The 15,409-nt window shown below is 34.9% G+C and overlaps 1 long non-coding RNA gene across 2 annotated transcripts in view; it reads right to left on the reverse strand.

The window, feature by feature from the left end:
* Window positions 1-703: 703 nt before the first annotated feature.
* Window positions 704-15,409, reverse strand: part of LOC140689278 (uncharacterized) — a 231,044-nt gene continuing 216,338 nt past the window's right edge. For both annotated transcript variants that reach the window (XR_012064169.1, XR_012064170.1), the window contains exon 3: window positions 704-769. This is a non-coding gene — a long non-coding RNA (uncharacterized lncRNA). The remainder of the gene's footprint in view (window positions 770-15,409) is intronic.

Consider the following 15,409-nt stretch of genomic DNA (forward strand, 5'->3'; position numbering starts at 1 on the left):
AACACAGTTTTAGCAAGTGTCATCTTTATTGCTTTTCTAAGCCAGGTGGTAGCTTCCAAATCATCCAAAACTTTTAAACCTGTCCCTAGAATATGGACTTCTCATATTCAATTGTGAAATTCAATTGGGAAATATATGGTTATTTGTTTATCTCTCAGTCTCACATTGACTTTCAAGTTGTTTGTTACGGAAAGTTTTTAAATATAAAACAAACTGATCTAACCATTTAAATAGCATGGACTCGAAAGATGTAAAGGTGCCAGATGATTACGTATACACTTGAATCCATCCAAATTAGCCGACAAATTTTAGTAAGAAATTAACCCCTACTGTATAAAAATTCTAGGAATATATTGTGGCTTTTTTGATTGTTTTATTGAAGCACTGAATGAAATTTAAACCCTTAACATATATTCATCCAATTACTCCCTTGCATTTGAAAGAGCTCCATGGTAAGAATAAATGAAAAGATATATAATTACTAAGTTCCCCCAAAATAGTGCTTCAGGACATTTCTACTCTACATAAAGACAAGCAACTGTAGAATTACTTTAAATATATGTACTGTATTATAATACAACCATTCTAACAACCATTGTCACTGCAAAGACATCAGGAAAACCCCATCAAAGCCAGTGATCATAAGTAATCCAAAGGTGTATTACTCACTCAGACATAAGCAAGGCAAGGGTCGCGTAGACTCCCGGACTCTCAGATGTCCTGGAGAAGGGAGGAGAGGCAGAGGAAAGTCGAGTGGGAGGGAGAGATACTAAGAGAAAGGCAGGGAGGGATAATGGGGAGAGAAAAAGAAAGGAAAGTTCAAAGGTATGTTTGTATTTACATATATGACAGGAGACAGTAAGCAGGATTTTTGAACACTGCTTAACAGATTAATTTTTGGTAGCTAATCAAATTGCAGAGAAAAGAGGAGGACAAATAACAGGCAGGGCTGGATCCCTTACATACACTTGCTCCTTGTCCAGCTTAGCAGAGACTGAATAAGTCTGGGGAGTCTGATGGTACCTGACACGCAAGTGTTAATGGTTTAACCTGACTTAATCTTCCTGTGTGTGGGTGACTTACTGCCTCTAACTTTATTTCTTCACAAATATATGTATATATACATGTGTACACACACAAACACACACAATATTGTATTTCCTACTCCTCTTTAATTTTAGTAGCCAATTTGCAAACACCAAAGATGAAATATGGTAGATTTGTGTGCTAATTTATTTTCTTTCATCACAGAAGCCAGTTTAAACTAATGTTTCAAATCTGATGTTTTTCCATGGAGTATGGGTCAACAATGTATTAAAGTATTTAGATACATTTGTCTCTGTTAGGCTTTATAAATATCATTCAACAATTTCAAATTATACTTTGGGTGTTATCAGTTGTGATTTCTTTTGATAACTTAGTAAATGACTAGAAATCAGAAATATTGTACATAATTCCAGAATGTAGCATTGTTTTGGGTATCAAAATACTTGTATATTTATTCATCCTTTCATCTTTAAGATAGAGGTATTTTCATTTGGAAAACAGTATGAAGATGAGATAATGCAGGGGTTTTGCTTATAAATTATGAACTCTAGTGGCTGCTGATTCCATTACAATGAAAAATGTCATAATTATTGCTTGTCCTCCTTAATTAGGATATGTTTGGCACCTAAATGTAGAAATAATTCAATATCCTATTTTCAGTGTCCATCTTAGATGTTGATGTTTGTGCTGCTTGTGATTATTGATCACTGTATTCAAACTTCCCACTCTATTGCCTTCTTTCTCCTCTGGCTCCCAGAGCCCTTTTAATACAGACTATGTTTCTCTGTCCCTTAAATATTGATATTCACTAATGTGCTATTTTTGACTCTTCTTCCCTCTCCATTCTTGCTTTTCACCTTCTCCCATGATCTCAAATATCTCATACATACTCAAAACTTAACAAAGTTATGTCTCCATCCTTATTTTCAACTAACCACTAAATAAATAAATAAATAAATAATCAATCTCTTGGTAACAAATTTGAAATACTTAATATGATACTAATTATTTTTCACTTAAAATATATTCTTTTATATTATTTCCTGCCTCCCTTATCAGTGACATCATTACTTTACTAGGGATCTAAGTTTAAAAACACAGTCTTCCCATTCTTTACTGGGCATGTTTTCCATAACAAACTAATAGCCCCAGGTAATGCTCAGGCTGGCTTGTTTCAGTCCACCTTATCAGAGTCAAACCCCATCACCCTTCACAGACCCTAAACCTCTTACCTCACCTACAGCCAATCAATAACTTGTGCACAAGCCGATCAGGCACCTTGTGACTAGACCTTATAAAAGACCCCAACAATCGGCCCTTGGTGCTCACACAGGTACCCCTCACCTGTGTGGCCTGCTGTTGTCTCTGGCAGAGTAACTATTAAACTTTTCCCTTGTCCTTTGCCTCAGTGCTCACATAGACACCTCTTATCTGTGTGGCTCGCTGTTGTCTGTGACAGTGTACCCTAATAAACTCCTTTCTTTTCTTATACTAAATCTCTGGTACATTCTTTTACCAACCCACGTGTCACTGGTTCATCGACCAGCCGTCCCATCATGTCCCACAACAGTACCCACTTGAGTCCCTTGTGTTCCCTGCTTCCATGAGTCAGCTTCTTCCCTTCGGTTTGGTAAGTCTCCTTTGGATCTAAGCAATCTCCTTTTTGTTGAGCTCTCCAACTTTATTTGGGATCTGACTTTGTTTTTGTGAAGGCATTGCTCTCTTGGTGAGTAGTCATTTGTTTCCTGAAACTCTGGTTTTGAAGTATGGGATCCCAATCCTCTAAATTCTCTCAAGATGGTCCTCCTTCTGAGTCCTCGGCTAGTTTTATGTTAAAAAACTATGGTCGTTCCTCACATACATCTTTAACTAAATGGATCTACTTAACCAAAAATAATTTAGAACTCTAATGGCCATAATGGGAAACTTTTGACCTGTTCAAACTTGTTTTTCTCAGAAATAAATTAGAAAACAGCGGTTCCAAAATTAAACAGATTGAATGATATACCTATTTTAATTGGCACCTGGAGGCTTCCAAATACATTCAAAACTCTAAAACCTTCTCTTTACAAAATACAATGTCCAAATTAACCAAAGCAAACAAATAATTGAAAGAAAACAAAAAAACTTCTGAGGACTCTTTTTCCCTCCCCTGTTCTCTTTGTCTCCGGTGCCCTCTTCCTCTTTCCCTTCTGTATTGTTCCCACCTCCTCTACATCCTCTGCTGCCTCATTTTAATCTTCTCACAGAATCTACCTTTTTCTCCAAACCTCTCCCCACTTCCTCCTCCTTAAAATCAGAGCCTCTGAAAATCCAAATGGTAAACCTCCAGTTTTTTTATGTTCCCTAGACTAAAGTCAGACTACAAGCTATTGTCAAAGATAACACTAACCAGTTATCCCTATTGGATAAGCTACCACGCTCCTTATGGGCAAAATCCTCAACTAACATTGGCAGAATCAACAGTGCACCTCCTATTAAGATCCAAATATATCCCTCAAAGCCTGTTTCCAGAATTAATCAATATTCTACAAATAAAGAGGCCCTCCAGGGCATTAAGCTGATAATAGAAGACCATAAGGCCCAGGGCCTCATTATCCCCTGCTCTAGTCCGTGCAAGGCCCTTGTTTATCTGTAAAGAAACATAATGGCTGATGATGTAAATTTGTCCAGGACTTCTGAGTCATACACAGTATTATTCTCCCTCAACACCCTGTTGTTGCCAACCCCCATATTTTATTAGCCTCCATCCCCACTGAAGGCAAATTTGTAACTACCATTGATTTATGTAGCATAAATGCTAAAGATGCCTTCTTTAGCATCTCTGTGGATAAAGCTAGTTAGTATCTCTTTGTCTTTATTGAGAAAGACAGTAATGCCCCAGGGTTTTACCAAAAGTCCTTCTTAGTTCTCACAAACCTTAAAAGTTGATTTAGATGATGTAACATTTCCTGGAGGCTCTACTTTATTGCAATATGTAGATAGCTTGCTTCTCTGTTCCCCTCTCCCAGGTTTCCCCATGGAAAGACAGCATCCACCTTTTACAGCTTTTGGCCTCAAAGGGACATAAAGATTTTAAGGAGAAGCTGAGTTTTGTCAGTTGATCCTATTATTTGGGACAATTAGGATGACCTAGCTTTTAATACCTTAAAGGAAAGCTTAATAAAGCCACCTATCATTAGGTCCTTTACAAAATTATTCTTTTCTTCTTAAAGGATGGAATGGCTGGCATGGGCCAGATCATGATGGAGAAAATAATTTACAATATTATGGGTATTGCCAAAGAATCAGGAGAACTATTTTGATGCACAATTCATAAAAGAAACCTTTTTAGGAAGAGAGTTGGGCACATGCACACACACACACAAATAAGAGATTATTGCAAAGATGTGTCAACCTTTAAAATACAAAGATAAGCAGTTTAGTAAGCAAGATCACAGTTATCTGAGAATAGTAAAGGAATTGCAATTAGGGACATGAAAACTATGGTTACTACTGTAGTAACCATAATGAAAAAGAATATGAAAAGGAATATATGCATGTACATGTATGCTATACACCAGAAATTGACACAACATTGTAAACTGATGATACTTTTTAAAAAAAATAAAAAATTTAAAAATTAAAAAAAAATTTTTAAGAAGATCAGGAAGCAACATGCTATTGTGGTCCCTATTATTTTCCTAGTGTTGTAGAAGAGCCCATTAGCTAAAACATTTTTTTCAGGATACGTATATAAAATCAGGCTATTTTAGTTCCTCTTTTGTAATTGGAGGGAATAAAAAATTTATGATAAATTTGTAGTCTAGTTTTGACCCATGCTAAAACTATGGACTGTGCTCTCCAATTTTCAGTGCTGCACTGAACAGAGAGTATCAGGCAGAGACTGAACTATCTGGCTACGAGTTCAATAGACATATTTAGCTCAATTACTTCAACTGGAAGTGACTATTGTGTGCTTTTAGTGGCAGAAAATCACAAGCTGAGAGGAAATTTGTAACCCAGGAGACATTTCACTGGGAAGATTTCATTTATAAATAAGAATAACTGTAGGCAAGAGGAAAAATAATAGCAAAGGAGAGCTTACAAAAAATACATTATGCTAGTGTTCTCTTTAAAAAAGATGCTTTCTACCCTGCTAACCTACAAAATGGAAGAAAATATTTGCAAATGACATGACTGACAAGGGACTAATTTCCAAAATATACAAACAGCTCATACAGCTTAATATCAAAAAACCAAACAACCCAGTCAAAAAATGGGCAGAAGACCTAAATAGACATTTCTCCAAAAAAGATATTCAGATGGCCAACACGCACATGAAAAGATGCTTAATAAATTGCTAATTATTAAAGACATGCAAATCAAAACTACAATGAGGTATCACCTCACAACAGTCAGAATGATCATCACTAAAAACTCTACAAATAATAAATGCTGAAGAGGGTGTGGAGGAAAAGGAACCATCCTACACTATTGGTGGGACTGTAAATTGATGATAGGTCTGTTCCTGGAATAAGCGCTTTATCTAAATTCTTAAGGCAGCTAAGAGAGAGGTAAAAAGAAAGACTTCCCGAGTCTTCTGTTTCTTAAAAATAATCAGGCCAAGAGATACATTTGTGGTGGCAAATTTTGTTTCCCCTACAATGTTCTGATCATCTGTGTTTGAAAAGAATTAATAGATAATTTTTCTCCAAAATATTTGTCATGTTTTAATCAATTAAGCAATTTATTAAATATTCTTATAATTAAAACAATAAGTGTGTTAGGAATTAGCTATAATAACAAATATGATCAATATTTTTGGTACATTTGATACAAAAATGTATGTCTCAAAATACAGATTAAATACATTTTTATATTAGACCTATTTCACCTTCATCATACAGATTTATCCTGTAACTGCTGGATGTGTTGACCACCAAATGACTCTATGAGGTTTTTTTAGTGATAGGAAAATCAACTACCTGCAGTTTGCTGGTGATTTTATATTCTTCTCTGGCTCCAATCTTTGCAACTTTTGTCCTATTGTCTGGAATGCCCTTACAGTATTCCTCCCCTGGTTAAGGCTCAATTTAAGCTTTTCTCGTCTGAAGGATATTTATGTATTTCATTTAAGCCTTCAATGAACAACCCAGCATGATCCTGTCCAAGCAATGTGCATGCTCACACACATACACACATACACACAATTAATGTCAGAGATATGCTCCCTTCTTTGTATTCCAGTAACACCTATATATTGATAGCACTATCACAGTTCATAAATGTTTTCTTTTTATTTGTCTTTGGTAGTTTTTAAATTCCTTAAGGACAATGACAATACAGTTTGTCCCCATTTCACATACTAGGGAACCAATATAATAAATGTATCTTTAAATAGGTTTTTAATAACTATGTCTCACCAGTCTCCAAAATCAACTAATTCATTTTTCTTGTGGTTAATTATAATCTTATTGATGCTTCAGAGAATTCCAAAGAATTTCAAAGAATGTCTTTGCCTTAGCAAATTTTAAATTTCTATGAAAAATTATTTTATTGAAAACATTTATAGCCTCAGTGTCCATGCAAATATCTGCCCAATATTATTTACATTTAAAGATATTAACTTTTTTGGAGTTCCACAGAGATAGTAATGTGTATGGCATGATGTTCTCTTGAAGATTTATTGTAATTTGGAATACCTGCTAAAAATAGGTTTCTTATCAACATATGGAAAATTACATATTCTTTAAGTTACACAGAAAAGATAATATGTAGCTTAAAGGGAGTAAAAATTAGCGGGCTTTATGGAAATAGAATGCAATGAGAAGTTCAAAAATCTGTTTCTTCTAACATTTTCCACTATAATTTTCCACAATTTCCATACTTTTAGAAAAATCATTAATGGTTTCATCACATAGTTTTTTTTTAATCTCTATGAAATGAATGTTAATATATTATTTCTTTGTATTTTTCGAGGTTTAAATTTCTATGATATAAATAACAAAGCTCCTTACAACATAAAGATAACTATTAAAAACCAATATAAACAATTTTTGTTTTATTTTATAAAGCTAAAGGACGTGTGTTAGCTTCTACAGGAAAGAAAAATATACAGATAAGATCTGCCCCCAAGTTACTAATTGTCTTGTTGCAAAGAAAAGTAGTTTAGAAATACATGGAACCACAGAATACAAAACACTTGACTTACTCTTTTCAAAATTATCAAAAAAGTAAAGTCTGAGAAACTGTCAGAGCCAAAAGGCACCTAGGGAGGCATGACTGCTAAGTGTAATGTGATATCCTGGATGGTGCCCTGAAACAGTTAAAATATAAGGTAAAAACTAAGTAACTCTGAATAAAGTGTGGATTCCTGTTGAGAATAACATATTAATAATTGTTCATTAGTTGTATGTAAGTGTAGCTTACTAATAGAAGATGTTAATAAAGGGGGAAACTGAGAATTCTCAATGCTATTTTCTCAAACATTCTCTGAGTCTCAAATGTTCTAAACTAAAAAAAAAAAAAAAATCACTTGAAAGCCAGTAAATGCTCATACAAATGATAAAATTTTGTTACCGATGATGAACATGAGATAACTGCATAATTCAACAGGAAATAAAAGTATTAAAAAGAGATGGCATCACTCACAGAACTGATCTAAGGACTAGTTTATGTAACACCTATATTTGCACATTGTGAGATATACTTTATCACTTAATAAATAATACATTTTTAATAATACATTTTTCTAAGTCACATATGGATGCATGGATCGTGGATTCACGAATGGCTGGACACATATTAGATTAAAATTGGTTATTTTATCATTCAAACCTTCTATGCCATCTTTGATGTTTTTATAGCCAGTCTGACCTATCAATACTTTATAGTGGCAAGTTGAAACTTCTCATTATAATGGATTGGTTTATTTTTTTCTGTAGGTTATTAGTTTTTTCTTTATTCACTTTTATTTGAATTCATTAGGTATGTGCTATTTTATTATGTTTTCCCCTTCACTCATTTAAAACTAGGACAAATCTGTTTTTAATCATCTCCAATTTTCGTTTTTTGTTTATAGTTAGGTTATATTCTCTGTATGACAATAGGAACTTGTTTAACTGTGACAAAAGTATTGATACTAATCACCATTTTTTTTGTTACCGTACAATTTTTAGTACCTTTAAAGTTATTGGAATCATGTGACTTATCTCGGTCAATAAAATATAAACAGAAGTGTTATGAGTCACATGTGGACAGGGACATTAGAGATCCCACACATCATTTCTTAGTCTCTCTCATCTCCTTTTGCAACAACCTAGAGGGCAACAAGATAGGAATCAAGACAGGTTGGGTTCCTGAGCGACTGTAACTCTGATGTGGAGCAGAGCTTTCTATTGACTTTATGTATGACATGCAATGTCAGCAAGTAATAAAAGTTTTTTTTATTTTCACTGTAACTGTAGCATAACCTGTCCTATCAATCAGCTCTTTAAATTCTAGATCTGTGGTTTACTTTTCTTAATGACATTCAGAGTGCCTTGTTTCTTTTTTTAACTCATATTTATCATTGGGGTGACGCTTGATTTTAATCTGTGGGAATCCTATAGGCCTATGTTGAGAAGTCTCCCATTCAATGATTTTATATTTCTGCATTGGTTACAAGCTAGTTGTTGCTTTCATTCCAGGACCATTTCAGGCTGCCTTAAAAGCTTTAGTTTAAAGAAAAAGTTCTCAGATTTGGCCTTCGCTCTTTATTTTTCTTCCAATGGAAATAGTTCCCTAACTGGTCATAGTACTGATCTGTATCTTCTGATGACTGTGTTCCAATTCAGTTTATTGCTTGTCTGATTCCTCATTGCTCTTGCCTGGCTCCCTTTACTCTTGGCCATCAACTTCTATATTTGAGTTTCAGGTTTTGTTCTGGCTCCTGGACACAGAAGCACTATTTCCTGTCTGCCCTAATATCCATTCATCTCCAGATCCTAACTGAGCACTTATTTGTTTGTGCATCTCTTTGTTTTTGTACTTATTTTGCAGAGACATTCATGGAGGTATCTCCTATCTATTTTGAAATGAGCAAAGTATCAAAGAATCTCTGGTATTAGGATTTACACTCAGCAATGGTCTGGGCTATGACTTAGATCCCCTGCCTGGGCAGAGGCAGACCAGGCTTCATCCAGGGCTGAAAAGGTTCTTTGAGGACGTGAATCAGGCAGACCTGCATCTGCCTAGTTCCCTGGTCAGTCTGTGCCACTGATTGGCTCTGCAGATGAGTAAATCTGTCAGTTGGGACTACCACTGGACACTGCAAAGTACGCCCTGCTGAGATTTGCTGACAAAAAGCCTGTGCAGATGGAGATTGCCCAGGAGGACCTCTTGCAGCACACTTTAAAACAGACAAGAACAGAAGTTTCAAGAAGTCAGAAACCAACAGTTACTCAAACAAGGAAATGCTAAATGATGCACAAGAAGCTAATATAAGCTGCACCTCTGGGACAGGGAAGGCAGTGGATGGAGTGAGCATATATGCCTTTTATGTCACTTTGTATTTTTAAATATATGAGTATATTAATTCTTTAAAAGAATAGAAAGTTTTAAAAAGATAGAAACAAAAAAATAATCCTCCTTGGCTCCAGCTCTAATCGTCTTCCTCCTTAAAGTGGCCAAGGTTGAGGTAGAGGGGGAAGAGAGATATGGGACATTGAGGCGGAGAGTGGCTGTGCTATTAAATTAAAAAGAGTTTTGTTGGCCAATAGGCACATGAAAAAGTGATCAATATCCCTAATTATCAGAGAAATGCAAATCAAAACTATAATAAGATATCACCTCACACAAATTAGCATGGACATCATTCAAAAGTCCACAAACGATAAATGCCGGAGACGATGTGGAGAAAAGAGAACCCTCCTACACTGTTGGTGGGAATGTAGTTTGGTGCAGCCACTGTGGAAAACAGTATGGAGATTCCTCAAAAGACTAAAAATAGACTTAACATATGACCCAGCAATCCCACTCCTGGGCATATATCCAGAAGGAACCCTAATTCAAAAAGACACCTGAATCCCAATGTTCATAGCAGCACTATTTACAATAGCCAAGACATGGAAACAATCTAAATGTCCATCAACAGATGACTCGATAAAGAAGCTGTGGTATATTTATACAATGCAATACTATTCAGCCTTAAAAGATGACAACATAATGCCATTTGCAGCAACATGGATGCTCCTGGAGAATGTCATTCTAAGTGAAGTAAGTCAGAAAGAGAAAGAAAAATACCATATGATATCACTCATATGTGGAATCTAAAAAAAACAAAAAAAGAAGAAGAAGAAGACAAATGAACTTAAATATAAAACAGAAACAGACTCACAGACATAGAATACAAACTTGTGGTTGCCATTGGGGAGCGGCATGGGGAGGGACAGACTGGGAGTTCGAGATATATAGATACTGACAGGTATATATAGAATAGAGAAACAGGTTTATACTATATAGAACAGAGAAATATATTCAAGATCTTGTAGTAGTTCACGATGAAATAGAATATGGAAATAAATATATGTATATTCATGTATGACTGAAAAATTGTACTGTACACCAGAAATTGGCACAACATTGTAAACTGACCATAACTCAGTAAAAAATGTCAATTATAAAAAAAAAGTAAAAAAAAAAAAAGAATCTGAGCAATAAAAACTAACTTTTTTTTTCTTTTCCTTTGAGCTTAGTCTGGTTTCACTTGTTGATAGCGGGCGGCTACAGAGGCCTTGTGTCTTGCACTTCAGGCCAGAGTTTCTAGTGCGAAATGGCTGTGCTGGATCCTTCAGCTCGGCGGTTGTGTGTCGAAGCGCCACACACGACATCTCAATTCAAGCCCATGGCAGCAGGCCGTGTGCAGAGACAGCTGCGTACAGGCTCTACGAGAACTCTGCACACTCCCCTCCCTGCTAATTAGACAGCCCTGCCCACGGCTTGTCAGGGAGAATGCCACAAGCTGACACCTCTCCATTCTTTCATTAAAGGAAAAAACTCTCCTTTCCTTCTGATCCAAAGTTGGTCTCGTTCTATTGGCTCAAATGACATGGGGCAGGAGGACCCTTGTCAGGGCCCACTCAAAAGGGTCAGTGACATTATCTCCCAACAATACTTATATTGTCTGCCTGAACTATCTCCTGCTTATGTCTTCAATGTTTCAACTTCTACAATTATACAATTTAAAATTTTCCAAGAATTATACCATTTTAGGGTGGGCTGCAGGGTATGTGGAAGTGAGTGGGAGTGCATGGCTTCCAGATGCAGCCACATGCTAAATGAGAATCTAGTATCACCTTCAGTCATATAGGTCCTAGAGTTGAGACCAGATTATCAGTCCAAGTTTCAACTCTGCTGTAATGGATAAGAGCTCAGAAACTGGTGGGGAAGACTGCTTAAGCTTTTGAGTCCCTTGCTAGTTGTGTGACCCTGGATAGTCTATTTAATCTCTCTATTCCTCAGTTTCCTTAGCTCTAATATAAGGATAATAAGGATCCTCACAGTGCTACTGTGAGAATTAAATGAGTTTACGAAAAGAATGTAGAACTGCCTTGTATATAGGAAGTCTCATGTAAATATTAAATTTTAGCCATTGAGGTCTCCTTAGAGAGCGCTTGGTGTATTACTTAATCTGTTAAATAAGTTCAACATCTAAACCCCTCTCCTTTCAGGAAGATACTTGTTCCCTATGAAGTTTTCCCCAACTTTCCTGAGGTCTCTCCATTACAATATATTTTCAATGTGGAAACTTCTGTCTAGACACTAAGATCCAATTTTCTTTTTCCAGGCCAATTGGGAAGATTCTGAGAGCTACCTTTAGATGAATTTTCTGAAAATAAAACTCACTGAGTCCAAGTTGACAATTCTAAAGAGCAATTTTTCTAGCAAATGTTCATCCTAACAGGGCAGAGTACATGAGAAATTTTACAATATGGACATATTTCAATAAAGGTGAAGGTATAACAGTGAAAACACTGAGCTTTGGACAAAGATAGATGATCCAACTGTCTTTCTTTCAGTGGTGGATCAAAATGATGCTAAAATTTCCATATAAAAATCTCAATCTTGCTCAAGAATCTGGATGATTCCTTTGTTGAGATAGGAGAAGACAATATACTTACATTACTATTCATTTGAGATATTAAAGAGCCTCATAATTAACTCTTTTAAAATGTCCAATGTTAAGTCTATGGCTATACCACCCTGAACATACCTGATCTTGTCTAAAATATCCAGTGTGGAGGCTAGGGGAGTTGCACATTTACCTATTGGATATAATTATTTAGTATTATTAATTTCATATTAGTGATTGTGGACCAGATTTAACATATTTTACTATTTTTTATCTTATATTCAATGGTCAAAATTTTTAGTGATTCTTTACAATAAATGCTGTTATTAAAATTATCATCACTATGTAGATGTTTGCTTTCCTTTTTGTTAGGTAATCAATTACTTTAAGTTTTATAATTAATTTTATGACAAGAAAAATGGCTATTTACCAATAGGTACATGAAAAAATGCTCAATATTGCTAATTATCAGAGAAATGCAAATCAAAACTACAATGAGATATCACCTCATACCAGTCAGAATGGCCATCATTAAAAAGTCCACAAACGATAAATGCTGGAGAGGCTATGGGGAAAAGGAAACCCTCTTACACTATTGGTGGGAATGTAAATTGGTGCAGCCATTATGAAAAATAGCATGGGGATTCCTCAAAAAACTAAAAACAGACTTACTGTATGATCCAGCAGTCCCACTCCTGAGCATATATCCAGAGGGAACTCTAATTTGAAAAGATACATGCACTCCAATGTTCATAGCAGCATTATATACAATAGCCAAGACATGGAAACAACCTAAATGTCCATCAACAGATGATTGGATAAAGAAGTTGTGTTGTATTTATACAATGGAATACTACTTAGCCATAAAAAGAATAAAATGTCATTTGCATTAACATGGATGGACCTAGAGATCATCATTCTAAGTGAAGTAAGCCAGAAATAGAAGAAAAATATCATATGATATCACTTATATGTGGAATTTAAAAAAGAAAAAAGACACAGATGAACTTATTTACAAAACAGAAATGGACTCACAGACATAGAAAACAAACTTATGGTTATCGGGGGAAAGGGAATGGAAAGAGACAAATTTGAGAGTTCAAGATCTGCAGATACTACTACATACAAAATAGATAAACAACAAGTTTATACTGTATAGCACAGGGAACTATATTCAATATCTTGTAGTAACCTATGATGAAAAAAGAATATGAAAAGGAATATATGTATATATATGTATGACTGAAATATTATGCCGTACACCAGAAATTGACATATTGTAAACTAACTATACTTCAATAAAAAATGGAAAAAAAGGAAAAATGGCTATTTATATACCATTCTTAGCATAATGTATGTAATTTCTACCCCTTCCCACACACAAACTTCCCTACACAGATAATTTCACAATATTAAATTAATTTAAACAAAATCCATCTTCTCTTTCAGGTAAACATGTCACCAATACTCATGAGCAAGCGGTTCTACAACAACCTATAAAATTATTATGTAAAAATGAAACAAAACTGTGTATTTGAACATTATTCATCATCATTTACGTGCATTTTATCTTCCTTAATCCTCCGTTTCTTTTTAAAATGTTAACTTTTTTATGAAAGAAGAAATCCAGCATTCATGGACTAATAGCAGTTTAGCCCCTTTATTTCATGGAATTCTAAAACAAACAAGCAACTAAAAACTGAGACCTATAAGCAATCAAGGGTGCAAGCATGTATGCTATAATCAGTGTCAGAACTGGGATTCATCTCCATATTTGTCAGACATAAATATCTAGATAATTTTCTCAGCATTGCACAGTTCCCTTACAAGCATTTAAAATATCTCATGACTTTAAATGTCAGGATAAATGTTGAGATCATTCACTTTATATCTGGATGATTAGTTTGATGTTGACACAATCTGATTTCGAACTTCTCTATTCACAATATAAAGAAGATAAATACATTTTCAGTGTAGATAACATAAGAATCATTTTTAAAAGTCATATTCACTCTCAGTAGGAAAAGCTATTAAATAGCTGTTCCCACAACGTCTTTGCCATCATCATCAACTATCAGTTACTGAGACCCACTGGCACTGTGCTAGACACCAACAGTGCATTTAAATGCTTCTTCAAGCTTCAGTTAATCTACACAGATCTACCCCAATGACATGTATACTAAAACACTTCTTTGAAAAAATGCAAAGTACCATCTCTCAGTGTTTAATCCAACAAAGAAAATGTCTTTTCTTTTTTTCATATCAGCTGATATGGAAACATTGAAGAAAAAGAAAGCTAGAAACATAATTGCATTTCACAGCTCCTCCTTCGTGCTTCTGTCCCTTCCTAAGTGAATTTGGCAGAACAAAATTAATAGCTAATAAAGACTGATAGGAGAAAATTCTTAATGGAGGAAAGATTTAATGGCTTCAAACACTTACATTCCATAATGAGTCCACAGTCTTTCATTGTTTTTATTACTACAGTGAAAATGGCATCATCAAACCACAAAAATATTTTTAATTTTTAGTAAATTAAGATTGAATTATGCTTAGTTTTCTAAAGAATACATGAATATGTGAAATTCAGATAAGTGAACTCACAAATCATTCTTAACTTTTTCTGAAGTGTATTTTCTTTGTTAGCATTTAAAAAATTATGTCCATTTTGTTCCAATAAGCAGTTTAACAACAGATTTGAGAAAATAAATACACTTTTTTTAAAGATCTTCTGTTGGAACTCAATTTGAAAAAATAGTCAATTGGGCTGATTATTTAGAGAATTATTATAAACCTCTAAGTCATAATAAAGGAAGAATCAGAGAAATACCTTAAGGATATTGAGTTAGGCATATCTACAAGTCACCACTATCTGTTCTCTGTTTCTAAGAACACAGGAGACTTGTATTTCCTCACTGTCTTGAAGTTAGACATGATCACTTGACCTCTTGGGTAATGATGTATAATCAGAAGAACTGTGTTTCATTTCCAAGTGGAAGTATTTAATTGATGGTGCTCAGGGCTTTCTGTCCGCTCTCGTCCTCCTGCAATAATAGTCAAAGTGCCTGCTGATATGGAAACACAGCACTTAACTGCCCTTGGGAAGTTCCTTACACTTCCAGTGGACATTATTTGAGGCAAACAAACAAACAAACAAACAAACAAACAAACAAAACCCCCAACTTTCAGTTGTTTTAATCCACTGAGATTTTGGAGTTTGTTTCTATGACATAATCAAGCCATTCTGATAAATATGAGTACATGTAATAA

The sequence above is a fragment of the Vicugna pacos genome, chromosome 25 (assembly GCF_048564905.1).
Source record: "Vicugna pacos chromosome 25, VicPac4, whole genome shotgun sequence".
Taxonomy (NCBI): Eukaryota; Metazoa; Chordata; class Mammalia; order Artiodactyla; family Camelidae; genus Vicugna; species Vicugna pacos.